This window comes from Thunnus maccoyii, chromosome 3 (assembly GCF_910596095.1).
Source record: "Thunnus maccoyii chromosome 3, fThuMac1.1, whole genome shotgun sequence".
NCBI classification, from domain to species: domain Eukaryota; kingdom Metazoa; phylum Chordata; class Actinopteri; order Scombriformes; family Scombridae; genus Thunnus; species Thunnus maccoyii.
The window spans coordinates 4595239-4612047 of NC_056535.1; the positions used below are offsets into that span (position 1 = coordinate 4595239).

The 16809-nt window shown below is 39.5% G+C and overlaps 1 long non-coding RNA gene across 1 annotated transcript; it reads right to left on the bottom strand.

Moving 5' to 3' along the window:
- Positions 1 to 1342: 1342 nt before the first annotated feature.
- LOC121890336 lies at positions 1343 to 12183 on the bottom strand. Its single transcript, XR_006093737.1, has 2 exons — positions 11798 to 12183; positions 1343 to 1727 (listed from the first exon to the last, which is right to left on the bottom strand). It is a non-coding gene; the product is annotated as an uncharacterized LOC121890336 (long non-coding RNA).
- Between the last annotated feature and the right edge of the window lie 4626 nt (positions 12184 to 16809).

The following is a 16809-nucleotide window of genomic DNA, read 5'->3' on the forward strand; positions in this document are numbered from 1 at the left end:
GTGCCAGACTTAATGAACATAATGAAAACTGTACTATTTCCATGACAATGATGATGGAGACTGTGAGATGTGGTAGAAAGCACCAGGAGAAACTACTCAGTGGATACTGAACTAAAAAAAAAAAAAAAAAAAAAAAAAGTCAAATATGGTTTTCATTTCCTGAAAATGACTAGTTTTTATACTGGGGGAGCAGCAAATAAAATAGTTACCAGAACGTTGAGTAAGCAGAGACTAACCTGGATATTAAACCAAATATTTAATATCCGTGTTAGTCTCTGGCTGCTGTGGTTCAGGAGGTAGAGTGGGTTGTCCACTAATTGGAAGATCAGTGGTTTGATCCCCGGCTCCTCCAGTCCGCATGTCAAAATGTCTTTGGGCAAGATACTGAACTCCAAATTGCTCCCGAGAGCTGTGTCATCAGTGTGTGTGTGAATGAGCATTAGAAACTCCTCCTGATGAGCAGGTTGGCACCTTGCATGGTAGCCTCTTCCATCAGCGTATGAATGTGTGTGTGATGAATAGGTGAATGTAGCTTGTAGTAACTAAAAGAAAAAAGAATTGAAGACAGCTTATAATCAGTCAGTCCAGGTGAGCTGAATCTCAACCTGAGATTCCCGCCAGGCTCCTGCAGGGAGAGTTTGGGGAATCCTGTCCAGAAAGGATCGTCACAGTGATAAGCAATTTACAATGATGTAAGAAAGCCGCATTTTAGACATAATAATGACCAAAACCAACATGAAATTATTACTAACAAGTACTGTGTGTGTGTGTATCCAAAGCCTAATTATTCCAATGTGTAATAGAGCTTCATTATTGTCCAAAAACTATTAAAAACACATCAATGAGCCACACTCTGTTTCTTCATTACCACGGAGACACACACTGTAATTTATTTTGACTGTTGCTAAAATACTCACTAGAACACAAAATGTAGATTAATCCACTGCTGAAAATAGTCCCCAACAAATGCACTATTTCCTCGTTTGAGTAACATTTTCTCAAAACTACAGGGACCAGCTGTTTAGGGGAATTACCCTAGCCCTTTGTAAAATTAAACCATATATTTATGGCTTATTATTAAAAGATACATCTTCAGAAGGAACTAATGGGCTGAGGGCTGAGTGCCAGGGTAGGGAAGTCACAAAGAGAGATGGACTAATGCATTATTGGTTTCGGTCTTTTCATGGGATTTGTTGTCAATAAGAAAAAGAATAACCCAAGGCTGATTCTTTGATAGTGAAGTCAGTTGTAGTTGACAGAAAGGCATGGCACATACAGGTAAGTCAGTGTATGTCACAGCTCAGGTAAACACTGGACTCAAATATAAATCTCAGACAACGTGTAAAAGTTCAAACAATACCTTTATTAAAAAGACAGAACGGAGGGGGGGCACCAAGCCAGCAGGTAGGCATAGATCAGCAACAGGCAGCCAGTAGAACCAGGCAAACACGGCAAAGTGAGCAGGCAAAAAGCAAAGTCCAAAAACAGGCAGGAGGTCAAACAGGCAGGCAGGTTGCAAAAAGGGGACAAAGGCTGGAAAGCTGTATGGCTGGAACAGCGCAACAGACAGTCTGGCAGAGGGCAAGTGGAAATGAACTGGTATAAATGCAGGGGAGCTAATGAGGGAATGGGGAACAGGTGTGCCAATGGGTGTGGGGGAATCAGGTGACTGGGAAGGCAGGAAGGGAGGGCTGGAGTTACTGCAGGGCAGGTGGGAGAGGCAGCATCTGAAATAAGACAGTTTGAGAAAATGGCAATGAATGAATGACTGTGACAGCGTAGGCTAGTCTAGAGTGAACCGTCTGTGTCCATTTCTGCTTGACCTCAGGCCACTGCATGAGGTTTTGTACAAGGCAAAGCAGATGTTTAAGTCATAGAGTACAAGCAGGCCGCTGGCAATCAGCAGTTTCATTACTAAATAACCAGTACTGGCCTTTAAAACCTCATGTTGGTTCAACTCTAGTGTTGAGCTGTGTTGTTCGAGGAAGGCAGAAATCCTGCTGATGTTGGTCATTTTTATTTTGGGAGTGATTAGTCCCTCCATTTGCATATTGGTAGCGCCTGATCTCCCTGGCACTCGTTCATTCATCCATATGCAATACATCTAAAGAGGAATAATTTTCCCTCTCTAGCTTCAGGCTGTTAGAAAAAAAAGCACAACACCTCAAGAATGGTGTGCTGCTTGTGTTTAATGTATGAATTATATGCATGAAGCCTTTTTCTTTTTTTTTTTTTACAGTTGATTTGAATTCCAAATTAAGTCTAGGATATGAAAGGAATGGGTCAACAAGGTCTGTGCTTTAAAAAAAGAAAGGCTTTAAAGTGGTTCTTATTGATCTCTTGGGGTTCAGTGGGTAAGAAAAGGTTAAAAAACACACATGAACAAACAGATCATGTGATCAACAGATGACTTGATAGCCTGGTACAGTTCATTTGCCTGATGAATGGGACAAAGTAGGACCTAAGTTTGAAAAGTATCTGTACAAAAACACTTTGGGTTTCTCATGCTGTCTATCCAAATACCTTTTCATATTCTGTTGAGTCACTGCAGAAACTTCTATTTTCTGTCCTCTAAAGCTGCTTCCTCTTCTAATGATGACATTAATCCAGCTCCACCATTGATCTTGTGTCTATCACACTGGATATGTGACTGCAGCCTGATCCTTTTCCATAATGTAATACAGCAGAGCTGAATATGCACAGCATCTTATCTTTTGGGAATTTAAACAGTTTCTGTAAAACAAGAACAATGCCCTGCAGCAACACTTCCCTTAAAGAAGCAGATTTGCAGCAAAACATTGAATCTTCACCAATCAATGGACAATATTGTGCTACGGACAACACCGTATGATTCAGATTAAGGTAAATGTAACAAAAGGGTGAGAGGTGAGGTCATCCTTAAAGGAGCAATCTTTAATATTTTAGTGGCTCTTTGCACAGAGCCATCATTTGTTTGCAAGGTTTGCTAATCAATGCCACCAGGCACGTGTACAAATAGTCCCCTGGTGGTGCTCAAGCACCTGCCCTGGATAAGTGCCCTTTTTGCCTTTTTTTCTATTTGTTTTTCTAATTTCATACTTTAGTTTTTCAATTTGGCCCATGGCATCAATTCTCAATTAAAAGCCCGACAACTGCATGTGACTTTTAATTCTGTAAAACTGAACAAGCCCCTGCCCCTTCCTCTTCCACTTCCCTGTCACAGCCACCACAGTTAACGCTCGCAGATCGAGTTCCCTGCAGAGCAACGTGATCCACGTCTCCCTGACCTGCATTCATTGGTGACAGCCAGGTAATGATAGTGTTTGGCCTAAGCCCTGGCACTGTTTGTCACTGTTGTGAAATTAAATCACTATTAAAGCGGCTCAATACAGCCAGCCAACTTAGGCAATAGCCCACCATTAAGCTTAACAACAAGCTAGTCTAGCGTAAAATAGCTTCGCCAATGAAAACAAGTGAACTCCAATAGATTTGTTAGTTCCTTTGTCAGGCAACTGAAACAAATACATATGCATTACATGGTTAATAGTCTATACAATCATAATTGGATATCAGAAACGTTAGCTGACTTGTCACTCATCACAAGAAAATGTGCAAATACATGATTCGCCCACTGTTTACAAGCTCATACTGATTAGCAAAAGCTTTAAGACATAGACTAGTAAATTATCGATTCTTATTCCTGTGACACAGAATTTACTGGTAGTTGTTGGCAAGCCAACTGGTTGTCATTTCAGTACAACAGTCAATACAAATACACTCATACGTGTAATTGCCACAGGGGACCGGAGGACACGTCCCCCCCCAGTGTTCAAGCTCATGAAACTACACTGTCAGTTACTTTGCTGTGTTTAATTACATTTGGTTGGGTGGAGGCAGCATTGATTGTACTAGTACCTGGTGGTGTACCACAAAAGAAACAAAAGAAGAGCATACACAAAAGAGGCAGACAGAAAGCAAACTGATAAGATGCGGGTTTGAGGTGAGCACCAAGACAGTGTATCACTCAAACAACACTTGCATAAAAATATTGTTGGCAGCATGTTGTGTGTTGTATTGAAGTCCATTATTTCAGAGTTTGTCAGGGATGAGGCAAAAAAGTTTGTAGAACTCGGCTAGCTGCCAACCTTCATATCACCAGCTGTTGTCCTGAGGTCTCTGTCTCTAAACACACTAATATTGCTTCTACCAGTGTTGCAGTGATCATGTGTATGTATGCTCAGTATATATTAGTTAGCAAGTAAAGGGTCAAACTGTTTATTTCCCTAACAGGCAGGTGTGATAATGTTAGTTTTATGCGTATGGTTCCTCTATCAGTGCTTGACTTGCAGTCAGAACAACTCAGCAACTATGAGGGAGTTTCTAGGGAAAAGGATTGGCCAGATATAAAGCATTTCTTTATGAAACAGCCTAAAAGACAAGTGAGTTCCACAAACTGTCAGCATTGTTTGGGATGATTTCATTATCACATAGCATTGGTAGATAGGGAAAGAATGTCTTTGCAGTTAAAGGCAATTAAAGAACTACATGCTAGTGGTTAATTTACACTGATTCTTTTCATTCTCTGTGTTTGCCCTACTCATCCCAATTACAAAACTGAAATGGAACAGCATTGTACAGGAAAGTCCACTTTCTTTATCTCACTATTATGCATCTGCTGCTGTAATTCATTTAGGAGAGTCAGCATGTAGTCACAGGACACAGCAGGGAAGAAAGAGAACCAAGTCACTTTTCTTGACCCTACCTGTATTTTACTTCAGTGTTTTTTGAGTTTTTATTCTCTGTACTGCACGTCAATAAAGGATTGACACTGAAGAGAGCTGCTTCCTGCTTCTCATTCCACACTGCTCGTCAATAATTTACAATATTTTTTGCACAATATATATGAATGGTGAGGTTAAAGATTGAGAAAAAAGGTTGTATAGCGAACATATGAGTTCAGATTCAAAATCAGCAACTGTGAGAGAAATCTGAGCCTCAAAATTTCCTACAATATCTGTGACACTGAAATCACACATGCTGATATATTCAAGTTAAAGCATGATTTTGGACTTGCTTTAACAACTAAAAGTCTGTAATTTCAGTGTCACACACAGTGTGGGATCTTTGAGAGCTTTACAGTTTTCCACTTTGCATCTTTATTCAGATGTACAAAAGCTGATATCTCACCCACAGATATCACCACAGGCTTTTAACTTATTCCCCAACATCATTTCACAGCATCTGTCAGGACAATTTTTGAAGTGCTGCTAATACACAACCATGGAAGCAAATAATTGCAATAATAATTGGATTTATATCAGCAATTGAATATCACATTTTGAAATTTTATCACCACTGAATACTTTAATGTTGTTAAATACCACTGAATTTATTGCACTGAAATGTTTGACTTTGAAAGCCACCTTTCTGAATTTATGTGGTCTGAATTTCACTTTGTGGAATCTCATTTGCAACTTTATTTCCAGTATATATTTTAGGGTTCTCAAATTCAGAAAATTCACCTCCTTAATATTCAAAAGTTATATTCAAGTTGCTCGATTAGCTCAAATCAGATTGAACCATTCAAATCAGGTCAAAAACTGTGAAACTGGCTGCTCAAATACAACTGATGAGATTCAGATGCTAAAATTCAGATCTGAGGGATGGATGGCACGTGAATGTGAATCTGAATTTAAGAACCTTAAAATAAATATATACTGGAAATAACGTTTTTGGAATTGTACATCCTGAAAGTGACTATTGAGAATTTCAAAAAGTGAAAATTCAGAAAGATGGTTTTCAAAGTCAAATATTTCAGTGAAATAAATTCTGTGGTATTTATATTTCATCATCAAGTATTCAGTAGTGATTAAATGTCAAAATGTGGTATTCAGTTGCTGATATATTTCCAATTATTATGGCAATCATTTGCTTCCATATGCATTATCCTCACACACACACACACACACTCACACACACACACTCACACAGTTATTCTCTCACTCGCTCCCCCCAAAGTCTGAGTGAGGATTTTGCTCTTGAATACACTCATGCAAATGTTTAATACTCAACAGACAGAATTATCAGTCCACACAGAGATGATGGTCTTTAGCATTCACTATTTCTACATTTATCACAGGAACAGGCAACAACAAAGACAATGCCACACTGTGCATGTTTTAGTGGTCTATGAAACAAATAACCAATTCAACAAATCTTTTTCAAAATTGAAAAAGGTTGTTCTCTGAATAAATAAAATAATAAACCAACCAATCTATTCTCCAACCTACAAATGGGCCTGTGTTCAACAATTAGGCTTAGTGCAGCTCTGTGTACTGAGGTGATTTTGATTAGAAAAATATTTGTGGGTTGTGTAGCAGCAAACATGTTTACTGTTACTTTTGTAGTTTCCCACGATTATCACAAGAAATGACCATCTCGTGTGCAATATTTGATTGATTATCACTATAAATGTTCCCAAAACAGATTACTTGGCATGTTAATGATTTACTTTTGTGTGTTAAGTGCTTTTTTTCATTTTTTCCCCCAAAATATCTTCTCAAAATCTGTCATTTTAAAAATGTTTTAACAATATAAACAATGTGAACAGAATGATAATACATCCAGCACTCTATAAACTCTCAGCCCTTGTGTGAAAATGTCAATCAATGTGAGAGTGAAAGAAGATGACTTCAATCTAACGGATCAACAACCAACCCAAACCACTGCTGGATAACAGTGTTTCATGCTTTAATACTGCACTTCACACTATAATAACCATTTACAGGAAGGAGGCTATTTTCTTTTATTCCTCTTAAATCACCCAAGTATATACAAGTTTATCGATGTACTGTATCGCATGCCCACGCTCTGCATGCGAGTGTGTGTGTGAGTGTGTGTGTGTGTAGTACACTGCTCCACTTGGCGTGCTCCCTCTCCTTTACTCTCCTCTCAGATAGCAGCAGGGGTGCTGTCACGCTGTGAACACAAACCATTGGCAAGATCTGTGGTTAAACTGGGACATTCCACACACTGCCACGCTAGACTAACACGCGACACACACACACACACACACACACACACGCTACATAGACATGCAGATACACATTCAAACATTCATACACCTGCAAACTTGCATGCAAGCTTTAACACATGATATTTAAAGTGCTGACACAGGCACACTCCTTCACTCTGCATCAAATCATTTCTGGCTGTTAAATTTATTGTATAAAGTTATTCTGCCTACCTGTGTCATAAAGTCTGTGAATCCTTTTATTTTTATTCATATTTAATATGTATGTGTCTGTGATACATTGTGTGTATTTTTATATTGTGTGTGTGTGTGTGTGTGTGTCTGTACTGCTTTGTGTTTTCTGGTTTCAGTGCTCGCACGCATGAAAAATCTTTTATCAGTAGCGGCAACATGTCCTGCCTTTATTTAAGCCTTTTATTGGATTCCAGCTCTTCACTGCCTCCGTCTCCTCCTGTCTGCGCTCAGCCGAACGCCTTGTGTTGTCAGACACATGTTTACATCACACACGGCTACACAAATTAATCTTACATCTCCTCTCACATTTCTTTTTTTTAAAAATTACTATAAAATTAAAAGAATTGTGAAAATCAAACATTTTTTAAATTAGTGTGAAATAAAAAAAATCAATTTTTCAATCTGTCATAATCTAAAGTAGAACTATGTGAGGAAAAAAGAAACTGAGATTTTAACCTCTACTGACTATTTAATGCTGAAATTTAAATACCACTTAAATTCCACAAACATAAAACACAAAGAGCTTGTTAAGTCTCTAATAGACTGGATGTTCAAGTCTGTATTTTAGTGTTTTAATATTTTGACTTGACTTGATTTATTTTATATTAATTTTACACAGCTTGAATATATTGGAGACATGAATTTGTGAAACCTAACAAAAATAAATCATTTTTTTAAATGGCACAATAATAGTTAATATAAAACATAAAACATACATTCAGATGCAGTCTAGTCAGTGGCATTAATTTTCAGAATTAAGTATTGAGTAGTGATTAAATGTTGAAATTATATATTCAGTGCATGTAAGATTCAAATCCTCATTGCATTCCTTTGATGCCATAGAAAGAACCTGCGGAAAAGACTCCAGAACTCAACATGCATAAATACATTTTCAAAAAATGGATCCAAAAGAGAAGTGAGCCTGTGCAAACCTCAAACCTGAAGACAAGAAATTGATAAAAGTCTAATGAACCATTGCGCCTTACAGCCGAGGATGTTGAGATGAAAGACGTTTTATAAACAGCTCCTCAGTCTGACCAAACCACTTTCAAACTGGTCAGTCAGAAGCAGTCGAACCTACATTATTCTATTAAAGAGACCTATTCTTCTGATTTAATTTTTAATAAGGACAATTTCACCTTCAAGTGAGCATAAAAACTTTTATGATATTGTGGATATTAAATACACAAGTCTTGAGGAAATAGAAGGAAACCCAGCGTCTGATTGTGCTGCGACTCCACTACATTACAAATCAGCTTGTTTTCCTCTGTCCTGGTGCTAAATATGAAACGTGCCAGTCAGTTCAGTTCCGACCTAGAAATCCTCATAAACTCATCTTGGTATTCATTAGCCTCGTGCATTGTTGCGGAGATCTGGCATTTTGCATATGCATTCATTTCTCCTTCTCTGAACTCTCCCTCTATCCTCTCCTCACCCTTCCTGTTTTTTCCCCCCACTCGAAAGAGTTAGTTTAGTCAGGGCGACATGCCTTTGGCACCGCTTGAAAATCAGGTTTCCCATTAAGCCCTGGAAAGTTGAATCTGGGGGCAGGATTGGGTGTGTGTGTGTGTGTGTGTATGTGTGTGGTGGCAGACTTTGTATTCTGGAGGTTCTTGGCAGGGAGAACCAGTTTAGTGCCAGTAGCCTTTGAGCTGCTGTGTAACATACTGCTGCTGTCAAACATGAACTACTCACATCTAGTAGAATTCCATGTATAATGTGAGACTAAACATGCCGTCTTTGCCGTCTTTGTCTTTGTATGACCACTTTTGGCAAAAATGGCTGAAAAAGTGTATCATCTGGAACATAAAAGTGATCGCTCGAATATTAGAATGCAGACTCCTTTCATATTATATTCATCATGTGTTATCTGTAGCTGTAATAATGCTGAATAGACATCATTTAGAAGGTAAATTCAGGCAAAGTAGCTCTTTATCTTCACACAGGAGGTGTGGGTGTTCAGATTTAACATTTCACCCTCTAGCAGTTCGAACCGATAAATGCTGTTATCAGTTGCTCCACGTCCAGGTTTTTAAATCTCTGCCGAGTTAAAATGACTGCAAGCGCTGGCAGTAGTAGATGATGCATTGTGAAATGACAGACAAGAGCGAGTCGTCCTCTCAATCCATCTCCCAGCTTTTCATTGCAATATTACGTCCCGGTTTATTGCATCGATTTTTGTTGCAGCTTAATCTTTCTGCCAGGTTGTGCCAAGTCTTCATGTTTTTGAGGTGTTCTTTGCTCCTTGTGTGCTTTCTACAATCCTCAAAGCAATCCCCTGTAACCTTTCCCCAAAATGCAAAAGAAAGGTTACATCATTGCAACTCTTTGGGCGTTAATATACCTCCCATCTCGATACAGTGCTACTGTTTGCCGGACAGTTTGACTGTTCTTTTAGCAAAACAACTTTGAAAGTCACCTCTTGTCTTTTTTTTTTTTTTTTTCCTCTCTTATTTTCCTTCCGTTGGCTTTGGGCATCTGAACTTCTCATCACACTAAGCGTGCTGTCAAGTTGGATTAGTCCATGAAGTTAAACTTGTGGGTATTTTTTTTATTACAGGAAAGGCACTCTAGGCTTACATCTGACAAATAAACCTTGCTGAGTTGCAAGTTCAAAGTTTATCCATTTATTTTCCGCAGGGCCGTTTCGCCCCTCGATTATTTCTCCTGAGTCTAAAGTTTTCTGCTGCAGCTTAACGATACACGTGTGGCATCATCAATGGCAAGGCAACAGAGAAAGAAGGCCAAGGAAAGAGTGGGGTGACTGGAAGGTCGGCTCCTGCCTTTGCCTTGACTGGGGGACTTTTCTATGAGGAGGGAAGAGAGAATAAGCAGGAAAAAAAAAACTCAAAACAACAACAACAAGGGAGCAGTTGTTTAACAAAATTAAGAAGATCTTGTGAATTTGCAGGGCCCATGGCACTATTTGAGTTAGTGCTGGGAAAGTTATGCAATTAAATGCTTCAAGTTTTTGAGCTTTTTGGGGTTTTGGGGTCATATGCTTGGCAAACGCTGTACAATTCATTAATCTTGTATGTTGTGTGAACTCATACTACATGTTTTAATCACTCTCTCTGCATGGACAGTTTGGCATTCTATTTGATTAGCTTCACGTAAACATAAAATCCCTGACTGGTTCTATCTGTTGCCAACTGCAATAAAAGTTACCCTTTAAACTGAAAGTATGAACAAGACTAAAGCTTGATTTATACTTCTGCTTTAGGGGGAGATGCTCTGCCTGAAACAACTTTGTGCAAAGACTCTGAAGCAATGCCATGGACTACACTGTATCTGACTGGCTTCTCCTTTTAGTTGTAACTACATGTCGGAGCTACGGTGGATACAGAAATACCATGTAGAAACAACAACTGTGATTGGCTCTGATGCTGGTAGAGACTGATCAGAGTGAATACAACATGAAGTATATTGAGAAAAGGCTCAGTTATCTTCCCCTTTTCAGCAACTGACATTTAGCAGAGCCAACCCAGAGGGCTGTACTATGAAACAAGTTCAACATATCCAGGCTTAACCCTAAATTCGCGATCAGAGATAAGTGGTATCACGACGGTAGTTATGAACTTTCTTTGTTAGCCCAGGCTTTCTGCTTCAGGCTCTGTGCGCATCCCCATGAAAGGGGGCATTTAACGCGTCATGTGACTCTTTTTCTGCACAATATTGACAGATTGCGTGCCACCTGCTTCAGTCAGGAGGATCAGGTCATTATAACGGAGAGCTATGAAGAATAAAAATACATTATCACAGCAAAAAGCAACACTGTTGCTGCAAATAAGGTGAGAGAGGAATGCTGGCAGAAAACTGCTGATTGTGTAAATTTGTTAATTAAAAAACTAATTCATAATTAGTTAAAATACTTATTATACTTATATTTTACCACTCAATGCTCTCTCTGCGCCTCCCACATCCAGAGTAGCTCTTAAACTTTAAACTTGATGCAGCAGATTTAAACATTATACTCAGGAAGTGCACTCAGGTCTGACTCTGTCCCATAATGAAGGATAAGTGGAAATCACTTTAGGTTTTGGCCAAATCAAAGTGAAATTAATATTATAGATTTGATATTATGTGTGATAAATACCAATGGACTAATACATTTTATTTTATTTTTTTTGTTCAAAGTATTTCTTCATTAGTTTTTTTGTCTTTATTAGTTTTTTTTTTAAATTTTGAAATACAGTTTGATATATTGTAACAAAATCCCATCCCCTAAGTAACCCTAACCTATTGCACCATTACACCACTACAAATTTACAATATGACATATCAAATCAATGGTAAGTATGATAAAAGACTAATCAATTTTCTAATCGGTGTTCTAATAGCTGCAGTACCAGCAGTGTTAAACAGACTTGGCAGAAAATCAGGTAGTTAGTTAAAGGGCGGTGCTTTTTATTGCTGATTTAAGTTGAAACAAGGAACATAACCTGCTCCGGGCAGGTTAAGTTTGCAGCATAAGTTACCATGGTGATGTAGCCAGGTTAAAAGAGAGCCACCTGCGTGACATTGAAAACCCTGGCTTTAGGCTCAACTTACCTCACTAACCCACTAATTTCGCTTTGTAGTACACCCCTCAGGTCAGTACCTGGAAGGGAGTCCAAAACAGGCAACCAAGTCCAGAGGGCAAGGCAGGCAGGTCAAAACCACAGGTGGCAGGTAAGCAGGCAGAAAACACAGAAAGAGGAAAAAAAAGTGTTCAACATAACATAATTGATGATCTGGCAGGAAACGGTGTGTAAGCAACTGGGACTGAGATAATGAGTAGCAGGCGAAGATAATTGAGGAGTGGCAACAGGTGAGCAGGTGGGTGTGAGAACCAGGCAAGAAAGTCTGGTGGACAGGTGGAAAATGGCAAAAGGGAAGAGAGAGTGTGGCAGGGATGGAGGCAGAATGGACAATATAAAAAATATATACAGGGCTGAGGGAGGAATTGTAACTAGTATAAATCCAGTTTAAAAGTCTACAACCATGCTAGCGGCTCTGTGAGGTTGTATCTAGGCACAGCAGTTCTCATAGTGATAATGTTAATATACTGATGTTTAGCAGATAATGTATTGTTCACCACTTTAGTTCAGTGTGTTAGCATGCTAACGTTTGCTAATTAGCACTAAATACAAAGTACAGCTGAGGCTGATGGGAATGTCATTAGTTTTGTAAATATTGAGTCACAAACCAAAGTATAGGAAAAAGTAAAATTTTAACCCAATGATGGCGCTAGATAAAAAGTATGGCCAAAGTTATTACAATTTGTCCTGAGCACAACATGAATGTCCTCTGGGCACCATGGATATCCACAAAATCTCCTATCAATCCAATAGTTGTCAAGACATTTCAGTCTGGGTCAGAGTGATGAATAGACAGACCAATATTATCATTTCAGAGAATCACTGAGTGACCAAAAGGGAAGAAAATGTACCTGCAGATGGCTGACATGATGCAAACATTATGATTTGTTAGTTTTGCATTGAAGTTAAATTTTAGTTAGCTACATCATGCTATGACATCTAATTGTCCAACAACCAGATTGCTAGTTGTTCGATCAATCAACTGTCTCTACCTTCCTCAAACTGAACATCAAAAGTCTGGCTCCATTCTAAAATTAGTAGGGGTTAAAATCTGGCTTAATCCCAACATTGTCTGCCCAGGTTTAGCTGTTGTGTACCTTTTAGGCCACAAGGGGGCATTGGACCCAAACAGGTTGTGCTAGTGGAGCTTTTATTAATGTCGGACAAGGTTGTGGATTAAAGGAGGCAATACATACCAGTGTAGACACACTGCTTAAAAAATAATTTAAAAAAGACACATTACAAATGTTTTGTTTGCTCACTTCTGGCCAGCTCTAGTTTGAGTCTAACATACCCAAACTCTACCAGACCTTCTACTGTACTCAAGCTCCCATCTCCCCTTCAGTTTTTCCTCCACTTCCTGTTATCTCTGCTGAACTTTTTCTCTCCTTCCTCTTTCTGTGTGACTCCTATCTCCTCACCTCCAACCACATACGTCTCCTTCCCCCTTCTCTGATTCAGCACTGTCCCCTTGGCTGTGTCGCAGGAAGACGAGTTTATTATCATCATTATCACCATGTTAATTCCAGAGCCTTATCTTCCTAAATAAAGTGTGTGGTTTTGTCTCTTTGTGCTGACATCCCCAGGCTGCATTTGAATGTTGCTTATTTCAATCTTGCTCCACTTAGTATTGAAATGAACCAGTTTTTGGGGACTAGCACTATAGCGTAGCTTGCATCAGCTCTGTGCAAGCTAATAGGGGTATCAGCAGTTGCCTGCATCGGAGAACATCAAAGCGAGCAATTCCCTCTGAACACAGAATCTGAGTGCACACAGCGGGCACACATGCAGAAACACACACTCAGGCATGCACATACACACACGCACAGACGAGTGCATACAGCGGGCATGAGGGAAGGGGTAGCTTCTTGTTTTCACACAGCATTTCCATATATGTTAATAGCATTCTTGTTATTGTGCAGAAACAGCCGGTGGTGTGATGAAGTGATGAGCTGTCCTGGCTGCAGGGAAGAGGACAGGCAGGGTTAGAAAACAACACAGACTGTTAAAAGTTGTTTTTTCAGACATTGATTTTGCTCCAAAACACACAGACTGTACACACACATACACACACACAATTGATTTCCCGCCATTGTCAGTGTTAATGCTGATATGAATGATGTGTTTGATGTGGAGCACGTTGAGGCGAATCATTGATGTGTCTGCTAACACCACATGATTACCCTGTGAACGGCTTCATTTGATGCCGCTTCTGAAAAACCTGCATGGGAACTGGGTCATGAAATTTCAGACGTTCAAACAATCATACTCCAAAGCTAGATGAATGGGGTTTGTTTGGAACAAGCAAAGCTTTTGACCGGTTAACTGATGTACTATCATGTGTGACTGGAGCAATCGCTGCTCCTTTATCTGCACTCTGCTGTGACAAACAAAACACATTAGGCCTATCAAAGTACTGTAATCATATTTGGTGAAGGCACTTTTTTTTCTCCATTTGTTGTATAATTTGATTTGCTCGGTGAGTGGCCACAGAGTAGTGCTCATTATCATCTGAATAATTCATAATGAATTATGTTTGTAATTTCTGCCTGGCCGTCAGATCTCTTTGATGTCATGGAACAAATGTAGTGAACAGATATAGGTTAATTTCTTTTAAATGTATATTTTTCTAAGAGTAATGACCCTGTCTCATCATTACAGAATTTTTTTTATAGAAAGAATTTAAATAAAGGCTGCCTGAAGATGGCCAAAGCTTGGTAAGTAGGTGTTGGACTTTGTCTGAGATTTTAAAGGGCAGAATTTTTAGGCACAGTAGACATTTGGAGGGTTCAGTCTGTTTTCCGTCTCTGCTCTTTGCTCACCGTAGTTCTGTAGTCTTCCATCCTCATAATTAAATGACAGTATAGGTCTAAAATTCAGCCAGCAAAAAACAACCTATAGTTATGTTTACAGCCATACTGCTCTCCAAAACCGTTACAAATCACTATGAAAAAATAATGATGTCTTATGGTGTGACAATGCTGTGGTTAAGGTCTGGTTATGTTTAGGCACAAAAAACACTTAGGGTTAGGGTTAAAATGATCAGTTGAGATGTGCTTTATACTTTCTTAAAGTTATGCAACCTTCTTCATCATGGCAACAGTAAACACCAGTAATGTGAAATGAACAGTGGTCTCCTGCAGCGAAATCCGCTCAACCCGCCTTATTGAACATCTGAACTGCGTCACTGCCCCAGGTCATAATTACTATGGCTGCTAGATGGTGTAAACATTAACTATAGGTTGTTTTTGCCAGCTGAAATTTAGATCTATACTGTCGTTTTTCTTGTGAGGATGCGTTGCCTTTGTCAGGCTGTGATCTCCCAGCTCAGTATCCTAATTAGATTCATATTGGGCAATTTTTCATTGTACTGTAGGATTTACATTCAATGCTAGTGTCAGTTGCATTACAGGAAGTTGTGGGCTCTTTATGTAGCAAGGTAGAATGTATGGGGATGGAAGTCGGGGTGGTGAATGGGCTTGATCTTAATGCAGGAGCAAGGAGTTTGTGTCCCCTTACAGACCAACATTACCATTATCTTTCCTTAACTTTAACCACACCGTAGTTGCAGACTGATGGATAAAAGTATAATTCGATTATATTACATACATCTTGTCAGCACTGAATGTGAAAAAAACACTGTAGTTGAATATAATTTTTAGCTTTGCACAATAAAATATAATATCAACGTTCTTTGCGGCAATAGCGTTGAACCAGCATAAACTGAGGCCAAGTGTGAAATAAATGAGTTTAGAACCTACAGGTCTGGTGTGGTGGTTCTCTGTTCAGCTCACTCCAACTTGGTTGTAATCGGCAAGCAAAAGAGGATCTTGTGGAATTGCTCACAAGTAACTGACAGGTTGACAGATAAAGTGACTCAATTCAAAAGCTGAAACTGAAAACCCTGCTGATCAGCATATGTTTAAATCCCAACTAATAACTATAAGCTTTGGATAATAAATAACACCAGATGCAGAGGAAGACATGACTTTCAGTGAATCTATATAGAGTCTTTCTTGTGTGTTTGGAAAACTTTTTGAGTAGAATGGCCGCTCTAGTTGAGGTTGTTTAAGCATCTGATCAAGATGTCATCCAGATATCTCTCTGTGAAGGTATTACAGGCTGATTGGGAGGAACAAACAGAACAAGCTGGAGGGATCAAACCATAGGATCAGACTGTAAACTCCAGCTGACTCCAGAACACCGTGAGAACCCTCAGGAGGAGCTGGAGGCTGTGGCTGGGGAGACATGTAGTCTACACTGATTAGCCTGCTGCTACTGCGACCTGCAAAAATGGATGGATGGATGAACAGAAACAAACCTAACAAGCTAAAATCTTCATAATCAACATTAAATTGTCTCTTGCTCGAACATTATCTCTCTGTCCAATAGGGGTGTAACGGTATGTGTATTCATCCCAAATTGTCACGGTATGGACAGTACGAGTTCCTCCTGGAACGGTTTGGCAGCGCACCACTTAGCTGTAGTTATGCTAGCTGCTTTAGCCAAGGTGGCCTGGTTACCCTGGTTACCCTGTAGCGTCGCTGCCATCAGAAGGACATACGAGAGACCCATAACACTGACCAAGTGCAACACTATTATTAAAATATGCTCTGTTATCTCCATAGTGAAACGATACCGCGTCTCCCCATCCCCCTCCCCTCTGTGTGATGGTCAGCTTTTCACTCCGCCTTTGAGTGAAGCCTTTCAGAACAACTATAAACCATGGATGTATGATAAGAGCTGGATAGGGCGCTGCCGCTCAGCCTTGCAGCCAATTTTTCCCAGTGGCCACTCGCGGTATTGCAGCAAAAAATCCCCCTGCAGCCCAAAAAGGATTTTCCCCATAGACCACCATTATAAAAGAGACTCCTGTAAAACTGTTGACAGGACCCCTCGAACTGCAAACAACGTCAATTATGACTCTTTCTATTATGAACTTTTGATCCATGGAGGTTTTATGTTTGTAAAACTTTCCTCGAG